A 5,764-nucleotide genomic window follows, 5' to 3' on the forward strand; every position below is an offset into this window, starting at 1 on the left:
TATCATTTTGTTACATCGGATAAATGTGTCTCCCCATGCCATAACTTCAGCTTCCTCCAGCGCCGTGTTTCCCATCATCTGACACATGTAAGTGATAATCATTAACACTATATGAAGATAGGAGAGTTTTAGGATGAAGCAAAATGTGGTCTCTGAGAGAAAGAAAAACATGGGCATTGAAAATGATAAAAACATATAGTTTATGGCTTTGATAAATAATTATTAACTACCTGAAACCAGAATAAAAAACAGTATTTCAATAAGAGAGAACAACATGTGTAAAGGTCATGAGAAGGACAATCACGTTCCTTTTTGGAGATCTGAAGGAAGTTCAGTGTGAGTATAGTACGTGAACACAGTGGGAGAGATGAACCTAGAGAGGCAGACTGCATCCAGACAATTCCAGGCTTTTGAAGACAGACTGAAGATGTATCTCAGTTACTGGTGAGAAGACACTGAAGGCTTTGAAACAGGGAAGTAACATGATCACATTTGCACCCCTCAAATGGACAGCTGAAAGATTGGAAATATGAGGCACTGTGGGCACCCTTGCAATCTTTCAAGTTGGAGGTGAGTGTTGGCCCCATGAAAGAAAAGTAAACAGATTCCAGGGATGTTTTAGAGTCAGAATGAAAATGATTGGATGTTAAATTGGATGTGGGGAAAAAACTGAAAGAGAACAATCGGTGATTCCCTGGTTTCTGTCAAAGGATAAAGGAGGTGCTAGCTGGCAGGTGGGAGTTATAGTTAGATAAATGGTAAGAAAGGATATAAAGACATGTTGATGTTTATTGTGTAGACTTTGAGCACTCCTGAAACACAGCAATAATCCGAACTCCAAGCTCTAACTCAAAGATACTCCTGGGTAAAAAGAATAAAAGTGATAGTGATTAGCTCTAGATATCTCAGGGTTTTTTTTGCACAGCCTCTGGAGGGCTGTTGCAGGGTAATATTGCTCAACTGGTGACATTTTCTGATGAGTGTCTACTCTGGAAGCCCTCTATAGATAACCAATATCCTCCAGCTCAGACAATCTATCCTTAGATCCTATGCATACTCAGTGATAGCACTGAATGACAACATTATTCATTCATTTATTCAACATGTATTTTTTGTGTCTCCTATAGTCAACACCTTGCACAGAATCTAGACATACAGCTAATCACAGAACTGAGGTACTTGGGTTTTAATCGATGTGTATCTTTTGGAGCTGTTTAAACATATCTAGGCTGCAGGAATTGGGATGATAAAGCAATGGTTTGTATCTATGCACCAATTGTTAGCAGAATAATCATATAGACTAGTTTGCCTAGGAGGTCTTTACATCTCTGATTTTCTCTTTTTGAAGTGTAGAGATGTTAAAGTCGATAAAACTATCCATGGAATGGATGACAAGTATTCAAAGACTTAATTCTAATTGAAACCAAGTTAAGCAAAAAAGGCTTGTGTCTTTAGATAGATAAAATATTCCCTACTGGCTAATTTACGTGTGCCCTATAAGTCAAAGTACAATCTTTCTTGCCTGAGAAAAGCAATCCATCAAACGTATTCAAAGGTTATGTCATTTTCCTTTCAGGCATGCAACAGTTGAGTAGCTTGAAAATGTGAATAACAAATGCCTTTCACATAACAGTTGGATTATGTCAAGAATCTAGCTCAATAAATACTCACTGAGCATCTTCTCAGTGCAAACCAATGTATGTGTGAGAGCTATAGAAAAGAATGACTTTTTCCATATCCCAGGATCCTGTTACAACATTAGCAAAAGCAAAACTATCTAAAATAAGGAAGAGTATAATATACTGCAGTGGGTAGCTGGAAAAGATCTTTATTTTGTAAGTGGAAGGTGACATCTGCTATACACTCTAGGAGAAAGCGAATTGGAATGAAATAGCTTTAGCCTATCTCTCTATCTTATTATTCATTTATTTCCATAGGAGAAGAAAGACCTTATTCGACTGGTGAGCTCAGAGAAATCTAGGTATATAGGGTGGAAAAGGCTTGTGTTTAAAAGGCAATGACGGACCAGAATAAATGTTCTGGTTTTCTTACTGTACTACAGTTATGTAAGATATCAGTATTACTGGAAACAGAATGAAGGGTATCCAGGGCCTTACTCCCCTTTTCTCGTCATCTTGTGAATCTATAATTAGTTCAAAATAAACTGTTTTTAAAAAGTCAACGGTAGTCTCTATATCTCTCTAAGGCTATGCTAACAGAGTAGCCAGTAGGTACATGTGGGCTATTGAGCATTTGAAGTGACTTGTAGGGGTAAAATATATACCAGACTTAGTATGACAAAAGAAAGAATAAAAAATATATCAATAATAATTTTTGTATTGAGTGCATGCTGAAATTATAACATTTTGAGTATATTGTGTTAAATATATTATTAAAATTAATTTTGTCCTTTGAAATTTTTTTATGTGGCCACTAGAAAATTTAAAATTAGAGCAGCGGCTCATATTCTATTTCTTTTGAACAGAGCTGTTCTAAGTCATTTTTTTAAATGAGTTTGTGAAGGAAGCTACAGTTTTGCAGTTAGCTACATAAGTATCTTCTCTGTAGACAACTTCTCCCACTTAGGCTGTAGATTTGGGAAGGGATGGAGGAATAGGGAAGCCCTTAGGTATAAGCCATGTTTAACAATCCAGGAAGACGTGTCATTTATGAGACTTTGGGCCTCATTTATTAATTATTCCTTTTGGCTTATTGTGTCTATTCCAATTTCCAGAACTGGGACAAGAGGATAAGGGTGATTTGGCTCTCTCAAAAACTCTAGCATGAAGGGATGGATGAAGTAGCAAGAGAATATAGAGGAGAAAGATAACTTTTAATCTAGGATATATAAAAAAGACTAATAAAATGACATTTAGGTTGAGCTGTGCATATAGAAATATTCTAGGAAAAAAATATTAAAGTTATGAAACCTGAAAATGTAGGAGTGGTGTGGAAGACAGCTAATCACCCTATGGCTGGATATCAGGGTATTTGCCTACAGGGTGCCTAGTGTCCTCAGGGTTCCTTGGTATGGTTTATAAAAAAAACCTGAATGCAGGCTATGAGTTTGGGGGTTATTCTGTAGACAATGGGGTAGCATAAAAATAATTTTGAATAATAGCATAGGATGATTGGGACTCTGATTTGAAATAACTGCTAGTAGTATAAAGAAAAGAGTTACATACAGAGAAATTGGAGGCAGAAAGACCAAAGTACTCAAATTACCAGCAGTACCATCCATAAAACCTGACCTAAATGGTTAGGACAGCCAAATTAGTATCCAGAATCCTTCCGTTTGAATTCAGTAAGTAATTTTTGAGAATATTCTTAAACCTAATGATTACCTGTCCCCATCAAGCATGTACTCACTGAAAACAATAGGCATTGAACAAATATTTAAAAGTGTATCCTGAGCATTATGAAGGTCAAGTGCAAAGTACTTATAGCACAGTTAACAGAGTCCTAACCTAACCTATCCTTGAAAATCAATAAATGGTGTTTCAGCTAAGCCCTGAAAAATAATTTATCAGAAGGGACTCAGTGAATCAGGGAATTGGGGAAGTGAATGTATCAGGCTGTGGAAACAACAGGTGCAAGAAAAATGATGTGAAAAAATAAAAAAAAAGCATGTTGCTTTCAAAGAACTTGGAGTCCAGCATGACTAAAATGTAAGAGAAAGTATGGGCGAAGGTGAAATCAAGCACAGCCTATGTCATGAAAGAGGCTGTAATCCTTACATCATGGTAGAGACATGACAGAGACTGCATTCCATATTCATAAAGAAGTGAGAAATCACTGAAGGATTTTATTCAGGAGTAGAAAGTGATTCAATATAAATTAAATATTGGAATGGGATGGTAAATGGAGTCCACTCAAACCACATGGCTAAGAGGATAGGAGCAGAGGTGTGCTAGCGTGTATTAAAAACGCTGTGCCCAGTCAGGGAGTGGTGGCTCACGCCTGTAATCCCAGCACATTGGGAGGTTAAGGTGGGAGGCTAACCTGGGGTCAGGAGTTTGAGGCCAGCCTGGCCAACATGGCAAACCCCCGTCTCTACTGAAAATACAAAAATTAGCTGGGCATGATGGTGGGTGCCTGTTATCCCAGCTATTCAGGAAGCTGAGGCAGGAGAATTGGTTGAAGCCGGGAGGCAGAGATTGCAATGAGCCGAGATCATGCCACTGCACTGCAGCCTTGGTGACAAGAGTGAAACTCAGTCTTAAACAAACAAACAAACAAACAAACAAAAACTGTTCCCAGATTTTTTTTTTAACTGTTAGGCTGTTAAAGATATCCATTTGCTGAATAAATGAATGAATAATGAGTTGGAAGGGGAAGAGAAGGGATAGAGATATTTTAGGAGGCTGTTACCTACCATAAGAGGAAGATGGTGGTTACTTGAATTTTAGAAGTACCAGTGGGGATGGAAAAAATCAAATGAATAAATAAAAGAGAGAGGAATTATTTAGGAAAGAACTGGGGGACACTTGATGATTGATTAAATAAAAGTAGGTGATGGAGAAGGAAGAGCCAAGGACAGTATTCATGTTGCTGACTTGGGAGAAGATACCTTCCATAAAGACAAAGCATAAGAAAAAGTGCAGAGGGGATTAATAAAACACCATGCATAGTATATCATCAGCCACTTTTATCCTGCTGGATTCGATTTTTCAGCCTGTCTGTCCTCTTTCTTTCTTTCTTTTTCTTTTTCTTCCTTCCTCCTTTCTTTCTTTCTCTCTTTCTCTTTTTCCTTCTTTCTTTCTTCCTTTCTCTCTCTTTTCTTTATTTCTTTCTTTCTTTTTTTCTTTCTACCCTTCCTCCTTCCTTCCCTCCCTCCCTCCTTCCTTCCTTTTATTTCCCTTCCTTCTTTTCCCTCCCTCCCTTCCTCCCTCTTTCCCTTTCTTCCTTCCTTTTCCTTCCTTCCTTCCCTCCTCCCTCCCTCCTCCTTCCTTCCTTCCTTCCTTCCTTCCTTCCTTCTTTCCTTCCTTCCTTCTTTCCCTCCTTCTTTTTCCTTCCTTCCTTCTTTCCCTCCTTCCCTCCTTCCTTCCTTCCTCTTTCTCTCTTTCTTTCATTTCTTTCTTTTTGGAAAACAGGGTCTTGTTTTCTTGCCAAGGCTGGAGTGCAGTGGCTATTCACTATTAACAGACGTGATCATAGTGCACTGCAGCCTTGAACTCTTGGCCTCAAGAAATCCTCCTGGCTGCTGGGCATGGTGACTTATGCCTATAATCGCAGCACTTTGGGAGGCTGAGGTGGGTGGATCACTTGAGGCCAGGAGTTCGAGACCAGCCTGCCCAACTGGTGAAACCTGTCTCTACTAAAACACAAAAATTAGCCAGGTGTGGTGGTGGGCACCTGTAGTCCCAGCTATTCAGGATGCTGGGGCAGGAGAATTGTTTGAACCTGGGAGGTGGAGTTTGCAGTGAGCCGAGGTCACACCACTGCACTTCAGCCTGGGCGACAGAGTGAGACACGGTCCCCCAAAAAAAAAAAAGGAAAGTAATCCTCCTGCCTCAGCCTCCCGAGTAGGTGGAATTACAGGCACATGTCATCACTCCCGGTTCTTGTGTCAGGGATTTTGAGATGACTAAATCCAGCGCCATCATCTTATACAGGAGGAATATATTTAAGTGATATTGGTGAGGTCTCACAGCTAATTAGTGATGAAACTGGAACTAAACGCAGACTTCTTGAATGCTATATACCTTAGTTCTTTCTTCTATACTCTTGCTTCTTAAAGTGTGGCCAGTAGGCCCAAATGCAT

This window comes from Nomascus leucogenys, chromosome 2 (genome assembly GCF_006542625.1).
Source record: "Nomascus leucogenys isolate Asia chromosome 2, Asia_NLE_v1, whole genome shotgun sequence".
Taxonomy (NCBI): Eukaryota; Metazoa; Chordata; class Mammalia; order Primates; family Hylobatidae; genus Nomascus; species Nomascus leucogenys.